Source organism: Phyllobates terribilis, unplaced genomic scaffold (genome assembly GCF_046119375.1).
Source record: "Phyllobates terribilis strain yellow unplaced genomic scaffold, ASM4611937v1 Scaffold_1__5_contigs__length_1240528914, whole genome shotgun sequence".
In the NCBI taxonomy this organism is placed as follows: Eukaryota; Metazoa; Chordata; class Amphibia; order Anura; family Dendrobatidae; genus Phyllobates; species Phyllobates terribilis.
Genome location: NW_027362761.1, coordinates 1,174,429,946 through 1,174,449,732, shown reverse-complemented (window position 1 = coordinate 1,174,449,732; position 19,787 = coordinate 1,174,429,946). Strand labels below are relative to the sequence as shown.

The window sequence follows — 19,787 nt, the reverse complement described above, 5'->3', positions numbered from 1 at the left end:
TTGCTGCCTCATCTAAGAGCAGCGTAATGTAGGAAAGCGACTCGGATTTCCAGCCATCATTAAAACTACAAACACCAAGAACAAAAATTTGTGGAATTGTGAAAATCACAGGATGGATAGACCTGTTACTGATATGGAAATAAAAAAGGTAAAAGCATCTGAATTTATTCAGTATGGAGTATGAGCTCCACATGCAGAAATCCCCGCACTTACAAAACAATTAAAAAAAAAATAAACTCTAGATCACACTGCGCATAAAAATACAGACTCCTTAAGAAATATTGACCCTCCAGACAAGACCAATCTGCTTACAAAACAGAGAACCAAAAAATACTACATTGACTATGTGACATCACTTATCTGAAGAGGAAGCGAGGAGACCGTCAGGGGAACACTGGAGGTCCAGTTGGTAAGTTGGTATCTGTTTGTTTGTTTCTTTTTAGTTTTAGCATCATCATGAGCCCATTCATAAAACAAAATACAGTAGTGGACAAACCCTTTAAAGAGGACCTGTCATTTGTGCAAAAAGAGTTACATTAAACACCTTATAACGATCCCTGTGCTCCCCTGATTCTGCCACACTTTCCATTTTGCACTGCATCGTTCCATTGTAGAGATATTCACATTTGTTATTTTTGCAGTTCAATGTGTGAAATCTCTGTTTATAGTGCAACTGGGCGTTTCTTCAGCATCTTCCCTGGGGGTGTGCGCTTTCACCTCACACTTCAAGACGCTGCCAATCACAGCTCGGCAGCTGATTCAGCAGTCTCACATACTGTCCAGCTGTGCTTGACAGTGTGTTTGACGAAGGGGTGAAAACACAGATGCCCAAAGACTCTGAAGAAATGCCCAGTTGGTCTACAAATGGAGATTGCAGTGCACTCCAAAAACAACAAATGTGAATATCTCTGCAATGGAGTGATGCTGCGCGAAAGTCAAAAAAGCGACTGAAATGGGAAAGCTTAGGGAATTTTAAAACCTATTATAAAAAAGCAGGCCTTAAGATCCTGGATGAAAGATGCAGGTGCTTCTTACAACATTAGAATATCATTAAAAAGTTAATTTATTTTAGTTCTCCAATGTAAAAAGTGAAACTAATATATTATGTAGAGTCATTACAAACAGAATGATCTATTTCAAGTGTATATTTCTGTTAGTGTTGATGATTATGGCTTACAGCCAATGAAAACACAAAAGTCATTATCTCACTAAATTAGAATAATTGACAAAAAACACCTGGAAAGGCTTCCTAAGCATTTAAGAAGGTCCCTTAGTCTGTTTCAGTAGGCTCCACAATCATGGGGAAGACTGCTGACTTGACAGATGTCCAGAACGCAGTCACTGACACACTCCACAAGGTCCTAGAGTCTGTAGGAGGAGTGGAGAGGCCAAAATCCAAGCTGCTTGAGGTCTAGTGTGAAGTTTCCACAATCAGTGATGGTTTGGGGAGCCATGTCATCTGCTGGTGTAGGTCCACTGTGTTTTATCAAGACCAAAGTCAGTGCAGCCGTCTACCAGGACATTTTAGAGCACTTCATGCTTCCCTCTGCCGACAAGCTTTTTGGAGATGGAAATGTCATTCTCCAGCAGGACTTGGCACCTGTCCACACTGCCAAAAGTACCAATACCTGGTTTACACACAACAATATCACTGTGCTTGATTGGCAGCAAACTCGCCTGACCTTAACCCCATAGAGAATCTATTATAGAGAATCTATGGGGTATTGTCAAGAGGAAGATGTGAGACACCAGACCCAACAATGCAGACGAGCTGAAGGCTGCTATCAAAGCCACCTGGGTTCCATAACACCTCAGCAGGGCCACAGGCTGATCGCCTCCATGCCACATTGCCGCATTGATGCAGTAACTGATGCAAAAGGAGCCGACCAAGTATTGAGGGCATTTACTGAACATACATTTCAGTAGGGGAACATTTTGGATTTTAAAAACATTTTTCAAGCTGTTCTTATAAAGTATTCTAATTTACTGAGATAATGACTTTTGTGTTTTCATTGGCTATAAGCCATAATCATCAACATTAACAGAAAAAAACACTTGAAATAGATCACTCTGTAATGACTCTATATAATATATGAGCTTCACTTTTTGTATTAAAGAACTGAAATAAATTAACATCTTGATGATATTCTAATTTTGTGAGAAGCACCTGTATGTGCAACTGAAGTGGCTGGCCTCAGTAATGTAAAAATCTGTACTAGTAACAGTAGGTTACTGAGAGGGTTAATTTGACTGGATTTTGGGTTCGTGATTTATCAATCTACTAAAACCCTGGAAGGATACAGACCCTCTCAAAACTTCTTGGTGTTGGTCCAGTCAGAAGCCAACACTTAGTGTATCAAATTGGCAGAAACGTTGTTGTCTTTCCAAAAACAACACGGGCGGAAATTGGTGGACCAGAATAGGGACAGGTAGTTACCAGGTATCCCTCGTGGGATCGAGCCTCATGCTCAGGTTACTTTAAAGCCCCATAGAATTCCTGAAGCCCACCAGGAGGCAGTCTCAGAGGAGGCAATACAGAGCTGGCCTCGCCTCCTCACAAAAAAACAGGTCAGAGCATTCCTGGTGAACGCATTTAATACTACTTGGGCTAATTCGGCCTGGAATACCGAGATTGGTGAAGCTGCTAGGGGATGCTAATGGGGAACATGGCAGAACTTTTGGTCACATTATTATCACTATTACAACTTTTATTTGGTTATAGGAAGTTTCGCCCCCAGCAGTTCGCCCCCAGCAATTTGCCCCCAGCATTCGACCCCATCAGTTCGCCCCCAGGTACATTTCGCCCCCTCACATTGATTCGCCCCCGCACGTTTCGCTCCCGGACGTTTTGCGGGGCGAAACATCTGGGCGCGAACTGGGGACGATATGTGCGGGGGTGAAATGTGCGGGGGCAAAACATCCTGGGGGCCAAATGCTGGGGACGAAATGTGCGGGGGCGAAATGTACCCGGGGGCGAATTGCTGGGGGCGAATTGCTGGGGGCGAACTGCTGGGGGCGAAACATCCAATTCCCCTTTTATTTACAGTGTCATCTCTTTTTTTGGGGATAAATCATGGACGCATTAAAATTAATGTGTCTTGTCACGTCCTTTTTATTGCAGTCCAATTTTTCAGCAAAAAAAATGGAGAAATATCCTACGATAATATTTATTGTGCAGCAAACATGCCATTGCAAGCTAGTGGCCGCATGAAAAAAATGGACAGCACATGAATGTTATCCATGTTCTGTCTGTATTTAAATATTTGATAGGTAGGAGAAGTTATATTTTTTTTAGACCAGAAAAACTGATGCAACAAGAATTGTAAAAACTGACACACGGACCAAAAATGCATCTAACACAGTGAAAAAGATACGGACTGTTTTTCAAGTTTAAACAAAAATTAGCGGCATGAAAGTGGCCTATGGTAGCATTCTCTAATGGCCTTTGTTTAGGGCGCAATCAGACGGCCATATAAATTAGACCACAATGCCCGGACTGGCCGGCGGCTCTCCTGACCAGCATGACAGCTGCATGGAAATATATGAAGCAGTGACGCTCGGGTTGGGAAAGCTGTCGGCCAGTCCGTGCATTGCGTTCTGCTCTATGTCCAATTATATGGCTGTCTGACTGCTCCTTTACTGTGAAAACCACCAACATACAGGGTTAGGATGTCCAAAGGGTCCAATAACCTAACCGAGGTCAAAAGAGTATCTGTTAATCTTCGAACCGCACCCCATCAGCCAGCGACCCACAATCACCCAGAACCAAAGAATTGACACAGGAGTGTTACTAATTAATATAAAATCTGGTTGCAATCAGCACCAATTTCCAATGATTGTGTTGTATATATGTCTTTATTTCAGGTTGGGACATTCTGCTTCATTCCTCAGAGTTTTTAGCATTTAGACGAGGGTCTGAGCAGGTGTAGTGCTCAGGGTGTTGGGATGTTGAAAGAACAGAGTGATCAGTAAGAAACACTCCCATCCTGCCTGTGACTGATCTCCTACGGTAATGTGTAATCTCAGGGTCCATCTCCATTCATGTTATCAGTACGGGATAATTCCCTGAGAAGAAGCTGCTTAAGAAGCCACTGCTGAAAGCTTATACAGTCAGAGCGAGGTCAGCCGGCTATTAGCAGCAAGCTGAAGACATTTCAAAGGACAATTTATGGTGGGATTAATTTCTTAGGAACACTTCCTATACAGCGGGGGAAATTCTGCTTCATACTCTGGTCTTTAATTTATCCTTGAAGAGGTTGATCCCTTCTTGAAGAAGATTTTCTCAGATAGTGGGATCCCATTGCTGTTAATTCTCTTCCTTGGAGCTAAGGGTGTAACAACTGACAAAGGAGTCATGAAATTTCTAGAGCTTCGAGGCGGTAATCCCACCAACAATATTCATCACCTCTCTAGAGCACAGGTGATAAATGTATGATCGATGAAGCCCTATTTGCTGGGGTCCCCATCAATCATGACACTGGTAGACACAGAAGAGACCTTTGTGCAAGAGCAGTATATGGGCTCTTTGCAACCCAATAGTTCATCATAATGCACAAGTCCACCTGTTTTGGAGGTGAAAATGGGGCCCCTTTACCTATTGGGCTCCAGTGTGGCTGCACAGGTTGCAACAATGACATGTCCACCCCTGAATCATGAGTGCAGGGGTCCTGTGCATCTGCTGTGAGTTAAGCACAATGCGTGATCACTGATTCGTTTTTGTTTAGGGACCACCATTGTTCTTGAAGTCCCGTGTCAATGCAGTGGTAAAGTCCATGCTCCATTCACTCTTACAGGTCTAGGCGATCGGTTGTGCACATCACACATGTGCGCTGCAGATCACATAGACCCATAGGAGTGAATGGCAACTATTGCTACATTGATATGGGACTTCAAGAACAATGGGGGTCCCAACGATCATACCTCCAATTTTAATACAGCTGTCTCTTATCCTGTGGATAAGCATTAGGGACCCTTAAAAGGGAGTTGTAACAAATTAGCAAAGCATGGGACCTCAGTTGTCAATTTTCTTTCCAAGACAGTGGCAACACTTGGCCACAGGTTGTATGCTGCAGCTCAATCTTATTCAGTATAATGGAATTTAATTGCTATTCCAGACACCACCTATGGACAGGTGGTGGAGTGGTTTCTGAAAGAAAGCCACCATGTTTGTCTTAATCCAGTATAACCTCTTTAAAATACTAGATAACATCATTTAGAAGATTCTTCATTTATATGTATTTTATACACTGCTCAAAAAAATAAAGGGAACACTTAAACAACACAATGTAACTCCAAGTCAATAACACTTCTGCGAACTCTACTTGTCCAGTTATGAAGCAACACTGATTGTGAATCAATTCCTTTTGCTGTTGCGTAAATGGATCAGACAACTGGTAGAAATGATAGGCAATTAGCAAGATACCCCCTATAAAGGAGTGGTTCTGCAGGTAGTGACCACAGACCATTTCTCTGTTCTCATCCTTTTTGGCTGTTGTTTTGGTCACTTTTTTATTTTGCCATTGCTCTCACCCCTAGAGGTGCAGTAGCATGAGACGGTATCTACTGTACAACCCACAGAAGTTGCTCAGGTAGTGCAGTTCATCCAGGATGGCACATCAGTGCGAGCTGTGGCAAGAAGGGTAGCTGTGTCTGTCAGCACAGTGTCCAGAGCATGGAGCTGATAGCAGGAGATGTGGAGGGAGCCATAGGAGGGCAACAACCCTGCAGCAGGGCCGCTACCTCCGCCTTTGTGCAAGGAGGAACAGGAGGAGCACTGCCAGAGCCCTGCAAAATTACCTCCAGCAGGCCACAAATGTGCATGTGTCTACACAAACGGTTAGAAACCGACTCCATGAGGGTGGTATGAGGGCCCGAAGTCAACAGATGGGGGTTGTGCTCACAGCCCAACACCGTGCAGGACGCTTGGCATTTGCCACAGACCACCAGGATTGGCAAAGTCGAAACTGGCGCCCTGTGCTCTTCACAGATGAAAGCAGGTGCACACTGAGCACATGTGACAGACGTGACAGAGTCTGAAAACGCCATGGAGAGCGATCTGCTGCCTGCAACATCCTTCAGCATGACCGGTTTGGCAGTGGGTCAGTAATGGTGCGGGGTGGCATTTCTTTAGAGGGCCGCACAGCCCTCCATGTGCTCGCCAGAGGTAGCCTGACTGCCATTAGGTACCGAGATGAGATCCTCAGACCCCTTGTGAGACCATACGCTGGTGCGTTTGGCCCTGGGTTCCTCCTAATACAGGACAATGCCAGACCTCATGTGGATGGAGTGTGTCAGCAGTTCCGGCAAGATGAAGGCATTGAAGCTATGGACTGGCCCGCCCGTTCCTCAGACCTGAATCCGATTGAGCACATCTGGGACATCATGTCTCGCTCCATCTGATGCGCCCAGGGGGATACGGGGGTTACTCTGTACCCGGGCCTTGACCTTCAGTGGGATGTCATGTTAGTCGGCTCCCGGGCCCGTACCCTGGGGTCACTCTTTAAAAGGGGTTTTGTAAACAGTTTTGTCTCGTGACGCCACCTGTGGCTCCTGGTAATGGGTACCAGTGCTGGTGCAGACCTCCGGGGGTGATGGGATAGCAGTTGGGATGTTTCTGCTCCCCACAGGCGGAGCGGGCCCCCGGGGCAGGGTTGATGGAAGGGATGCAGGTGAGAGGTGGCCAGGTCTGTACCTTTACTGGTGTAGATGGCAGATACGGTCCAGGGTACTTGATAGGAAGGGTGTGTGTCACCCTGGCCTGGATGCGTCTGAGAGCAAGGGGGAGGTTCTCTGGTCAGGGGAACATTAGCATGCAATACCTCCTGTCTCAGGCCAGTAGGGGGAGCAGGCTGCCCCTATAAAAGCTGGAACGGGGGGCAGGGTTAGGGAGAACTGGATGACCTGTCTCAGGACTGAGAAGTGTCCTAGAGCAGTGAGGGACAGTTGTATTGCACCCTAAGAGGACGTGTGGCAGTAGGAGAGCCACAAGCCAGGGACAAGAGGTGAAGTACGCCTGTCCTGGCAGACAAAGAGACTACTCTACCAGACTTTCGTGTCTGAGGCTGTGAGGATACCACGTCCTACAGCAGATAACCAGTCCGCAGGGGACTGTATGTTCCTTGGCCTAAGAAGCCCGGAGGTTCCGCCACACCAGAAGGGACCAGCGGAGCCGTACCAGGCCGGGAGTAGAAAGGAACTCACGTTGCAAACCATACGGGCGAGAGGACACGGTTAGCTCGGGACCGTGGGCTGTTATCCTACCAGGAGGAGATAGCCGGAAGGAGCGCAGAGAGCACGGTAGGCCTACACCCTCACCCTGACCAGGGCCAATTTCCCAATTGCTCTCAGACATCCAGGTCCCCTCCTAGCCGGGACTGTTTTTGGGTCAGTTCACCTGTTCTAGTAAAGACCCTGGACTGCAACCTGTTGTCTGTGTGCTCCTTGCTCCTCCAGCACTAACGGTACTGGGACGCCCTACACCATCACCCCCATCTTCCATTATACTGCCCTGGGGCCGCACTCTTCCCGTAGGGAGTCACACCATCCCAGCTGCATACATCATCAGCCCCAGCGGTCTACCTGGCAGCGGCGGTCCGCACTGACCGCAATCCACGGGTGGCGTAGTCGGACATCACTTAAAACTCATAAAGGGACTACCACTGGTCTGACCACCCTGAGCCACGGACCGGGTCGCCACTACTACCCCCATCGTCTCCCTATTTCCCGGTTCCGAGTGCCCCACGGCCCAGGGGGCGAGTCAGGTGCACTTCTGGACTCTCCCCAGTGAGTGGGTATAAGGCCTCCTGATCCGTTTCTTCCTCTCACTCTGAAGCTTCTGACTAGCCTGAAACTAGGCCTAGCTTCTGTACTCTTTCACTCTCCTAACCTGTATGCTTGGTGGTAAGAACTTTCCTCTGGATACCACTATCCCTGGATGCTGGGGCCTTCGTGGCTCCTAGTTCTTTAGATGACTGTAGCTTCAGGTTGACCAGGGGTCTAGAATCCTCCTGGTATAAATGTTATTCCTACTGGGCGTAGAAGACCCTGTAGGCGCGGACCCGGTGTTTGGCTTGTGTTCTGGGGTGAGCCTAAGATGATCCTCTTCCCCCATAACTCCTCTCACTCTTCTCCTTGCCTCCGGCCACGCTCTAGGCCCTGAGGCTTCAGCACATGCTTTAGACCCTGGCTGGCCCTCAGCACAGCAGCTCACATGCTGCTTCTTCACTGGTCTCAGTGCCAGCACACTCTCCCTGCCTAACTCCACCCTCCAGTATATATATCCCTAACAGGGCAACCTCTGGTGGTATGAGGTGGAAGGGTGGAGGGGTCTGTTATGTAATGAGAGCCTCTTGTGGAGAAGTCCGTCCATGCACCCTTTTGGATCCTGTGGTACCTGTGATAGCAGGGTGCCACACATCCACCAACGTCACGTTGCACCACAGACTGTCCAGGAGCTGGCGGATGCTTTAGTCCAGGTCTGGGAGAAGATCCCACAGGAGACCGACCGCAACCCCATCAGGAGCATGCCCAGGCATTGTAGGAAGGTCATACAGGCATGTGGAGGCCACACACAATACTGAGCCTCATTTTGACTTGTTTTAAGGACATTATATTAAAGTAGGATTAGCCTGTAGTGTGTTTTTCCACTTTAATTTTGGGGGTGACTCCAAATCCAGGCCTCCATTGGTTAATAAATTTGATTTCCATTGATGATTTTTGTGTGATTTTGTTGTCAGCACATTCAACTTTGTACAGAACAAAGTATTCAACGAGAATATTTCATTCATTCAGATCTAGGATGGGTTATTTGAGTGTTCCCTTTATTTTTTTGAGCAGTGTATAATATACCTTTTATCTGTCACACTGACTATTTCCACAAAGCTAATCATTATCAAGAAAAGATACCAATCATTGGGTCACAGGATATTTTTATTCTCCCTTGTTGATTATCTTTCTTATTTTCATGTCACTTGGAGCAAGGATCACCAGGCTATGACTTGCCTACTTTGAACACATCATAAGAAAAGAGCAATCACTGGAGAAGGACATCATGGTTGGAAGAATAGAAGGAACAAGGCGAAGAGGAAGACCAGTAACCTGATGGCTTGATACTATCAAAATAACGCCGAATAAGACCATAGTGGACCAATCTAAGCTTTCACAAGATCGATCTTCCTACAGAGCAGTCATCCATCAAGTCACCATGGCTTGAGCTCGAATCCGAGCCAAAGACCATAAAAACATTTTTTTAGAGAGTTGTGATAAATACACTTCCTCCAATTACAGGTGCTTCTCACAAAATTAGAATATCATCAAAAAGTTAATTTATTTCAGTTCTTCAATCCAAAAAGTAAAACTCATATGTTATATAAAGTCATTACAAGAAGAGTGATCTATTTCAAGTGTTTATTTCTGTTAATGTTGATGATTATGGTTGACAGATGTCCAGAAGGCAGTCAGTGACACACTCCACAAGGAGGGTAAGTTACAAAAGGTCATTGCTAAAGAAACTGGCTGTTCACAGAGTTCTGTATCCAAGCATATTAATGGAAAGTTGAGTGGAAGGGAAAAGTGTGGTAGAATAAGGTGCACAAGCATCCGGGATAACCGCAGCCTTGAAAGGATTGTTAAGAAAAGGCCATTCAAAAATTTGGGGGAGATTCACAAGTAGTGGACTGCTGCTGGAGTCATTGCTTCAAGAGCCACCACACACAGACGTATCCAGGACATGGGCTACAAGTGTCGCATTACTTGTGTCAAGTCTCTCATGACCAATAGACAATGCCAGAAGAGTCTTACCTGGGCCAAGGAGAAAAAGACCTGGGCTGTTGCTCAGTGCTACAAGGTGTGGTTTTCAGATGAAAGTAAATGTTGCATTTCATTTGGAAATCAAGGTCCTAGAGTCTGAAGGAAGAGTGGAGAGGCCACAATCCAAGCTGATTGTGGAAACTTCACACTAGACCACAAGCAGTGATGGTTTGGGGAGCCATGTCATCTGCTGGTGTAGGTCCACTGTGTTTTATCAAGACCAAAGTCAGCGCAGCCGTCTACCAGGAAATTTAAGAGCCCTTCATGCTTCCCTCTGCTGACAAGCTTTTTGGAGATGGAAATTTCCTTCTCCAGCAGGACTTGGCACCTGTCCACACTGCTAAAAGTACCAATACCCCGTTTACACACAACAGTATCACTGTGCTTGACTGGCAGCAAACTCGCCTGACCTTAACCCCATAGAGAATCTATTATAGAGAATCTATGGGTTATTTGTCAAGAGGAAGATGAGAGACACCAGACCCAACAATGCAGACGAGCTGAAGGCGGCTATCAAAGCCACCAGGGCTTCCATAACACCTCAGCAGTGCCACAGGCTGATCGCCTCCATGACACGCCGCATTGATGCAGTAATTGATGCAAAAGAAGCCCCGACCAAGTATTGAGGGCATTTACTGAACATACATTTCAGTAGGACAACATTTTGGATTTTAAAATCATTTTTTAAGCTGTTGTTATATACTGTAGTGTTCTAATTTACTGAGATAATGACTTTTGTGTTTTCATTGGCTGTAAGCCATAATCATCAACATTAACAGAAATAAACACTTGAAATAGATCCCTCTGTGTGTAATGACTCTCTATAATATTTGAGCTTCACTTTTTTGTATTGAAGAACTGAAATAAATTAACTTTTTGTTGATATTTTAATTTTGTGAGAAGCATCTGTACATATGTGTCCGACTGAAAAAATATTGTGTCCTATTCCATTGTACGCCATGCAGACAGAGGTATAAGAATGCATTCTAGGGGAGGAAGACTCCATTTATATGATACTGAACAGCAACTCAGAGGCAGGACAGCTGAGCATCAGGTGTGACTACAGACTTTAAGAGGTCATATTCATTAGGTTTAGGTTGGCAGAACCAACCAGTGGTTCGGGAAAAATAAGGTAGGGCATATCAGATTTTAAAATGCTTTATCCTTCTATTCTTCCTGTAGAATATCCAACAGAAGTGTCTGACAGTGCCCCTTTTTGTCTCCCTATTGAGGATACTTGGAAGAATAGCTGTTTAACGATAATTTTATAAGGTATATGACTACATATAATGCTCCCATGAGATTAATGTAGGAACATTTACCCATTTTGGTGGAAACAGATGAACATCTGAGTTGTTTGGGTTGGGAAGGTTCAGGTCGCTCGAATTTGAACCTCAGTCTAGATGAGACACAAGAGTTTGACAGTGGCTTCTTAAGCTAGACATGCACATCAGATGCCATCTCAGTCCATCGTTCGTCTGACAACCTTTTCAGCTGACTCTCCCATACACAGGAACACTCATTTGGACAAGAACTCGTGTGTTCTCTATGAAAACGATGCTCAGTAATGTGGCGCCCCTGAGGGTTCGACCGCCACAGGGATGCTGCACTTCTCTAGTGGAGTGTAGTGTTCCTCCTCTGAGGTAAGGCCAGTGTGATAGTCGTGACCCAGCTTTGCATCCAACACCACATTTCTCCACCAGAGGGGACTAGTATGCACTAGGTGCTGCTCCCCTGGTTACAGGGAGACTGGGGAACACAAAGTGGTAGGAACCAGTTAGTGGGTGAGGGTGGAGGACTTACAAGTTACTTACACTTTAGATTTCATATTTAATTCAAAGCCATCTTTGATATTGGTTCTTCGGCTGTTGTTCTTCTTTGGCTGTACTCTGTGCTGTCAACTACTGTGTGTAATGTGACCTTCCTCCGGGAGCGAAGATCCTGTGTGGGCCTGCACCGGCAAGGGACACAGCCCTCGTACCCTGGCCTTGGGACGAGAGGTAAGTTGTAGACGGGGAATGTCTCAACCCGGCCAAGGACCATGATCAAGAAGGCCGGGAGCCCAGGAGTGTGGCTCCACAGCAAATGGATCCCGGGCAGGATGCAGACGGAGCGGTGTACGCCACCTGTCCTCGCCTACCTGATATATTCAGAGGGACACCGGCTGCAAGAGGGGTACCAGCCCCCGACACCCGACCTTGCTACTATACGTCCTGGACGGGGAAGCCCGGTTAGGCCCAGAGGATCCCACCGGGCATCGGTCGGATTGGAGCTGCTCCCGTGCCCTTGTTCTGAGAGGAGTTCAGAGGGAGACCCGGCCTATTCGCACACACACGGACGGGAAAGGAATCGGTCTGTAGTTCAGGAACTCTCTGCTATAAGGTCGCGACAGAATGCTGGACTTACTCGGAGGTTGTCGGACCCCCGTTTCTGGTGAGCGCAGGACTCCGCAGGGAGCAGAGAGTCGCCTTCCTTTGCCATCTGAGTGAGTAAAGCCTTGTAAGTTCACCCCTATGGCCTCCGGACTGTCATTTCTGCGCCACACCGCGGGACACGGATCCCTTCTCCTCTACTACTACCCCCTCCATCCTGTCCCTCTGCCCTGAGGCCTTGCTCCGCCTGTGGGGAGTAGTAAGAACTTTAGCCGCCATAACTCAGCGGACTGCGGTGGCGCTGGTGGCCTTCACCAGGCACCACAGGTGGCGTAGTCGTTAATCAGCCACTCGACCCGGACAAGCCCATTCCATCTCTTTTTAATTTGACGGCCCTGAGCACGGGTCGGGCCCGGGCCACGGCTGCATCCCATCTCTCCCATCACAGGGCCCGACACCGAGTCCCCCAACACCCAGGGTAAAACACGGGCTTTACGAGTAGAGGACGTCACAGTAACACATAGTTACATAGTTACATAGTTTATAAGGCCAAAAAAAGACAAGCGTCCATCCAGTTCAGCCTATTTCTTGTGCACTGCAGCTATTCCGCAGTGTTGATCCAGGGGAAGGCAAAAAAAAACCATGCGGTATAGGCCAATTTACATCATTGAGGAAAAATTCACTTCCCGACTCCAATCTGGCAGTCAGATTAAATCCCTGGATTAATTAACTATCACTAAGCATAAGATGTAATTTTATTGTTCTCAAGAAAGGCGTCCAGGCCTTTCTTGATCTCATTAAGTGAGTTGGACATCACCACATCCTCTCCCAGAGAGTTCCAGAGTCTCACGACTCTGACCGTAAAGAATCCCCTTCTATGCTGGTGCAGGAACCTCCTTTCCTCCAGACGCATAGTGTGCCCCCTCGTCTTTGTCACCATTCTAGGTATAAACAGGTCATGGGAGAGATCTCTGCACTGCCCCCTGATGTATTTATACATGTTTAGGAGGTCTCCCCTAAGCCTTCTCTTTTACAATGTAAATAGGCCTAACTTGGACAACCTCTCTGGGTATTCTAGTCCCTCCATTCCCTTTATTACCTTAGTCGCCCTCCTTTGTACCCTCTCTAGCTCCAATATGTCTTTCCTGAGCACCGGAGCCCAGAACTGTGCACAATATTCTAAGTGCGGCCTTACCAGCGCTTTATACAGAGGAAGAACAATGTTCTCATCATATGCCCCTATTCCTCTTCTGTTGCATGCCATGACTCTATTTGCCTTCGCAGCTGCTGCCTGACACTGGGCACTCCAATTTAATTTGCTGTTAACCAAGACGCCCAGGTCCTTCTCAATGTCAGATTTCCCCAACGGTTTCCCATTTAATATGCTGTTTTTCTTTACCATGTGCATGACCTTACATTTATCGGCATTGAACCACATTTGCCATTTTTTGGCCCAACTCCCCAATTTATCTAAATCCTCCTGTAGCTGTGCCCTATCCTCATCTGCATTAACAACTTTACAAAGTTTAGTATCATCTGCAAATATTGCTATTTTACTATGCAACCCTTCCACTAGATCATTAATAAATATATTAAATAATATAGGGCCCAAGACAGACCCTTGAGGCACCCCGCTAGTAACCCTGACACCCCCTGAGCTTACTCCATTGATAACCACCCTCTGCTTTCTATCACTCAGCCAGCTAGTTACCCACTTGCACACATTATCCCCCAGACCAAGCATTCTCATTTTATATACCAACCTTTTGTGTGGCACGGTATCAAACGCTTTGGAGAAGTCAAGGTATACAACATCCACTGACTCTCCCCGGTCACATTGGATGGTGGCTTATCTCCTAGAGAACAATGTGTTGGGCAGTCAGAAATTGGATATGCCTGATCAACATCACTACTGACGATCAGTCAGCCGGCACCCCATACACATCAGATATTCAATACTGGCGGGTTCAGCTGACATTAGCCTAATGTGTAAGGGGTCTTTGCTCATTAACACTTGGTTGAGTTGAACATCTAAGTCTGTGAAGGAAACTGGGCAAATAACCATCAGCCCGAACAAGGTTTGAGCACCTAATAACCTGTACCCCGATGGAGCAGCAACTATACCTCCTGCAACTCCTATTACAACATGAATGACTGTCTGTTGTATTAGGGCCTGTGCACACGTTGCAGATTTGTTGCTTTTCTTTTCCCTCCATATTTGTCACAAATCCTGGAGGGTTTACTGATGCCAGAAAGTGAATTAGAATCCTGAAGTCTCATGCACACATTGTTCCTTTTTGACTTGCAGATTTTGGTACATGTATAAAACGTATCAAAAACGAGACAAATGCACCTATTTTACTCTGCTTTTTTTCCTGCCAAGAGATGCAGAAATGGTGCAGAAATTTCTGCACCAAATACTTAACGTGTGCACATACCCTTAACGTGTGTTTATTTTGCATGTACTGTTTATTCAGACAACCAAACAAAAGCAGATCTAGACCACTTAATGTTGATCATGGGATCTTTTTTTAGGGCACAGAGAACAGCAAGAGATACTGATGTGGTGGTAGGGATCTAATGAAAAACTGCAGCTAAAAATTAACATAGTGCACAGCAATGTAAAAACAACATTGCTGTGCACATATTCTGTCTTTTGCTACCTCTTTCAAACGCATCAGGGTTTGGAAACTGAGAAACAATTAAAAGAAGTAACGTATAAATTCTTTGTCGCTTGTCACTATAGTATAAAACACAAAGAAAAGATTCTGGTGGTGGAGCCGCTGTAAAAAAAACCAAAACAATGGCAAAACCATTTATTGAAACGGCTTTGCCTAAAAAATGTCGGTGGAACAATGAACCTTGTGCACATACCTACATTGCATTTTTTGCATTGTAGTCAGGTGCTGTCACCAAATCATTGAAATCTCAAACCAGGGTACAGATCACGATAGATCAGTCATTTTGCCGGAACTGTCAATTTAACATATTCCATTATCTTCTAAGGTGACAAACATCACAAAGCGACCATGAACGACAAGTCGTTCTAAAGACATCCGTCTAGAATCCGTGAAGTATGGCCAATTGTATCCTTTCGATCTAGAATAGCTGCTAGGATGATACAAATGCGAGCATTACTGACAGTGGAAACTACCATGGTCGTATCGGGGGCAGATCTTCCCGTCGGTGACGGCTGTGTGAGGATTATGCTTCTAGTGTGACACTTCCTCCTCCGCGCTGACACTTGTTTATTTAGTCTCGGTGATCGGCCGCTCACAATAGCCTATGAGCTGCTGACAGTAACCGGCGACCACATTGTCAGCTTGTTTGTTATTATGTAGAGTAAACAGTAAAGTGAAACCGGCCTATAGCTCCTCAATCAGGAGGAAAATCACTTCCCAAATCATCCTCTTCTCTAAACTATCCACTAAGGATCGTATGTGCCATCACCTTCTGCATACAGGGAACCTGCACTGCTTTGATTGGGAACATTACTATGGAAATTGGAAAAATGTCTTCATTTTACATTTTAGTTGTTTTTTTCCTTTAACACTAAAGGATAAGTTCACACAGGCTGCATTTGCTGTGTATTTTTTTTAGCATCAAATCTGCAGAATTTTGCAGATCATCCATAGAAAAAACTGCAACGCAACATTAACTGCAAGTGTGATTGCAGATATCTTCTTTCCCATTAAGGTTAATTGGAAAATCATGCAATTCCGCAACAGCATTGAAATAAAAAATGTGCATTGCAGATAAATTTTAGAGCTGAACAGTCATCACCATTTGGATGAGTTTTGGTGGAGGTGTCTCACCCACTTGCCTGTTATATCTCATTCAGGCGTCCATTTTTTCTAGTTTGTGATAAATCAGACTCTTTTTTTTTCTGTGTGCCATTCCGATCCTCATCCATTTTTAGTCCATGTGCCCAGTTTCACCATTAGTGTGGCATATGATTTTCTAATATCCCCCCCACAAAATTCCATAGATTACCGGGATCTGACCTTAGCGGTAAGTATGAATTTTTACTCCTTTAATTACCTGTTTTATTTCCATATTGCCTCCAAAAATTCAATGTTTCTCTGCTACCCATTAGGCTAGCATTCCAAGAACAATTTTCTCTCACTCGATATTATCGGTCTGAATGTGCTAATCAAACTCTGATCAAACTGATTTTCTCAGATGTGGAGAATAAAAAACGAATTTCTCCATCTTCTCCACTCTGTCAGTCCAAGTGTGGACCGATTTTCTCCACGAACCCATAGACATGAATGGCAGAGTGCGATACGATAATCGGATACCACGCGTGCATGCTGCTATTTTTTCCTCGAACTGACTCAATCCGAGAAAAAAAATCTGGCATGTTCACCGCCCCATAGAATAATGTGGGGACGAGTGCTAGCCATCAAAGCAGCAGATGGCAGGCGTCTTATTTTTCCGGTTATCTGCATGAGCCCTTTAACAGTAAAAATCGGACAACTGATGACATGTGGATGGTATTGATGTGCTGTCAGTTTTTTCACAGACCCTTTTACTTGAATGTGTGAGTTTGAAACATGATTTATATATATAAAAAAAGACATTTGTTATTTTGTTTTTGTTTTTTTGCAGCAACTATAATGTTCTATCCATGAAAAACTAGAATAGAAAAGACATCTCGTTAAAGCCTTGGGCCGACTGCAGATGAGCGTATGAAAAATTGTCTGCATTTCATCCAGAAAACTCTGATGATTTTTAAATAATTTTCATCTGATTTTCATTGGTGTGTCCTTTTTTTACGTCTGTATGACAACCGTGTACGATCTGTTTTCATACATCTACTTTAAACATTTCTTATTTTATTATTATTAAAGGCCTCCAGCTCGATCTCGAGCCATGGCAACTTGATGGATGAACGTTCTGTAGGAAGATCGATCTTGTGCAAGGCTAGATCCATCAGAGTCTTCTTGATTGTACCAAGCCATCATGTTGCTGGTCTTCTTTACCTTGTTCCTTCTATTCTTCCGACCACAATGTCCTTCTCCAGTGATTGCTCTCTTCGTATGATGTGTCCAAAAAAGGCAAGTCATAACTTGGTGATCCTTGATTTGTTCCAAAATTGATTTATTTGTTCTCCTTGCCATTCATGGTATTGATAACATCCTTCTTCAGGACCATAAGGCATCAATTCTTCTTATACCTTGGTTTTTAACATCCAGGTTTTGCATTCATATGTTATCACAGAAAAGACCAGACTATGTACATGTCTTCATCACCAGTGAAATGTTTCTTGATTTGAAGACATTGCCCAGTGACTTCATTGTTAATTTGCCCATATCTATTCTCCTATTGACTTACAGAGTCATTGCTGCATCTTGAGTGATCATTCATCTAAGTAGATTGAAATCCTTTACAGCTTCCAGTTTGTCGTCCGTCCATCTCAAATACGTCCCGGTCGTACTTGGCAGTAGTCAACATCTTTGTCTTTCTTGTATTGAGCAGCAGCATGTTTGAGTTTTCCATCTTGACACCCTATAATAAGTCCTTCATTCCATCTATACTTGTGACTGTCAATGTTGTATCATCTACATATTTAAGATTGTTAATAATTCATCCAGCTATTTTGATTCCTTCTTATTTTTCGGCAAGTCCAGCCTTCCTGCAAACAGCTTCTGCATATACTGTAAATCGAAAAGAAATGGTGACAGGATGCCGCCTTGTCTGACGCCTCTCTCTACTTTGAACCATGGATTGTTGCCGTGTTCCACTCAGACTGTTGCTTCTTGGTGGATGTAAAGGTTCCTAATGAGACTGGTCAGATGGTTCGGCACACCCATATCCTTCATGGTATGCCAAATTTTCTGGTAAATACAGTTTCCTAGGTTAATAATAGAAATATATCCGTAAAAAATCAGATGCTACACGGTTGTTCTGTGTAGGATCAGATTTGTTTTATGCACCCATAAGTTTGAATGCGTGAGTCTCATCCTATAAATACAGAAAAGTAGTGCATACTGAGTTCTTCTCTCACAGCCAAGAGAAAAATTGTTCATCTGAACAACTCTATTGAACAACATTCAAATTTATGGGTGTGTAAAAAAATTGGATACTACATAGAGCAATGTCAGAAAAATGTCTTGGCGCTTCCTTTAATCCCTTCGACTTCTATGATCCAATGGAAATTATATAATCAGGTTGGGCTGCTTTATACCATGAGAAGGTGCTCAGCCATTGAGAAAGCGTTCCAAATTTATTTATTTCAAGGATGAAGAATTTTCAGCCGCACTCTCCACGTGATAAAAGTCTTCTTTATCCCATCATGTATTGCAGTTTTTTTCCCCTTGCCTGTAACCTCACTTTTTACATAATGCAATAAAGAAGAATTTTATCATATGTGAAGAGTGCTGCTGGAAATTCTTCATTCTTCACGTACAGAACATCTGTGCGACATCTGATACATTTCCATTATAAAGCAAGGAAACTGTATTTGATCATGCACATTTTTTAATGCAGATGTATAAAAACGGATAATTCATGGACATAAAAAAAGGACTCACAGTTGAAAATCAGATGAGCATGGTGGCTTAGCGGTTATTACTGCAGCCTTGCAATGCTGGAGTCCTGAGTTCAAATCCCAGCAAGGACAACATCTCCAAGGAGTTTGTATGTTCTCCCTGTGTTTTCGTGGGTTTTCTCCGGTTTCCTCCCACATTCCAAAGACATAGTGACAGGTAATGTAGATTGTGAGCCCCAATGGGGACAGTGATGGTGATGTCTGTAAAGCGATGAGGAATATGATGGCGCTATATAACTAAAGCATAAATAGTTGAAAATCATCTATGTTTTCTGGATGCAATGTGGATGATTTTTCATACGCTCATCTGCCGCTGGCCTAATGGTTTGTTCTCACGAGTTGGATACAAAGAGTTTTTTTTTAATCTGGAAGCTGACTCTGCCATGTATTTCAGTACCTGCAATGTGGGTGAGAGTTTCTGAAATCTCATCTAAACATTGCTGATTTGCAGCGTAAAGGGATCACTGAAGAAATCTATGGCAGCCTATTTGGTGCAGATTGTGCCATGGTGGATTCGCAGCCCATATTCCCTATAAGTGATTTCTAAGTAGAGGTTTACAAAATAACTTAAGGTTGTATATATTTGAATCCCTGTAGAAATATATGTTTGATTTATAAAACCCTATTAGGTTATTCTTTTTTACAGGATCCTGTTTAGGATTCTCCTCCAGCAAAATGTAAAGAGCAACAAGAAAGGGCAATGATCTCTTTGGAGCATTTAGGTGGGAGCTGCACTGATCCTGGGAACCGAGTCCCTCGTGTAAATGGACACGTGTGATCACCACTCCATACTCTGTTTTTGCAACTGGTGGAGATATCCCTGTGCTGTACTTACCTTCTCCAGCCCAATAGACAGTGAATTGATTGCACACATACCCTGCAGCTCTATCCATACAAGACATACAAGGAGCCATGCATTTGGGATTTGTGGATGGTGCAGTGGTCAAACCCCCTGCAATTATACATTTATCATGCTGTTCATGTGAATTACCCTTTAATCTATGTAGTGCCTCATTTCCCATGTGGGGGGCATTGCAAGGAAGTTAAACACTACA

General features: G+C 44.5%; 1 pseudogene; it reads right to left on the bottom strand.

Annotated features, from left to right (window-relative positions):
• LOC141201006 (cytochrome P450 20A1 pseudogene) overlaps positions 1-17,681 on the bottom strand; it is a 133,903-nt pseudogene extending 116,222 nt beyond the window's left edge.
• Positions 17,682-19,787: the final 2,106 nt, after the last annotated feature.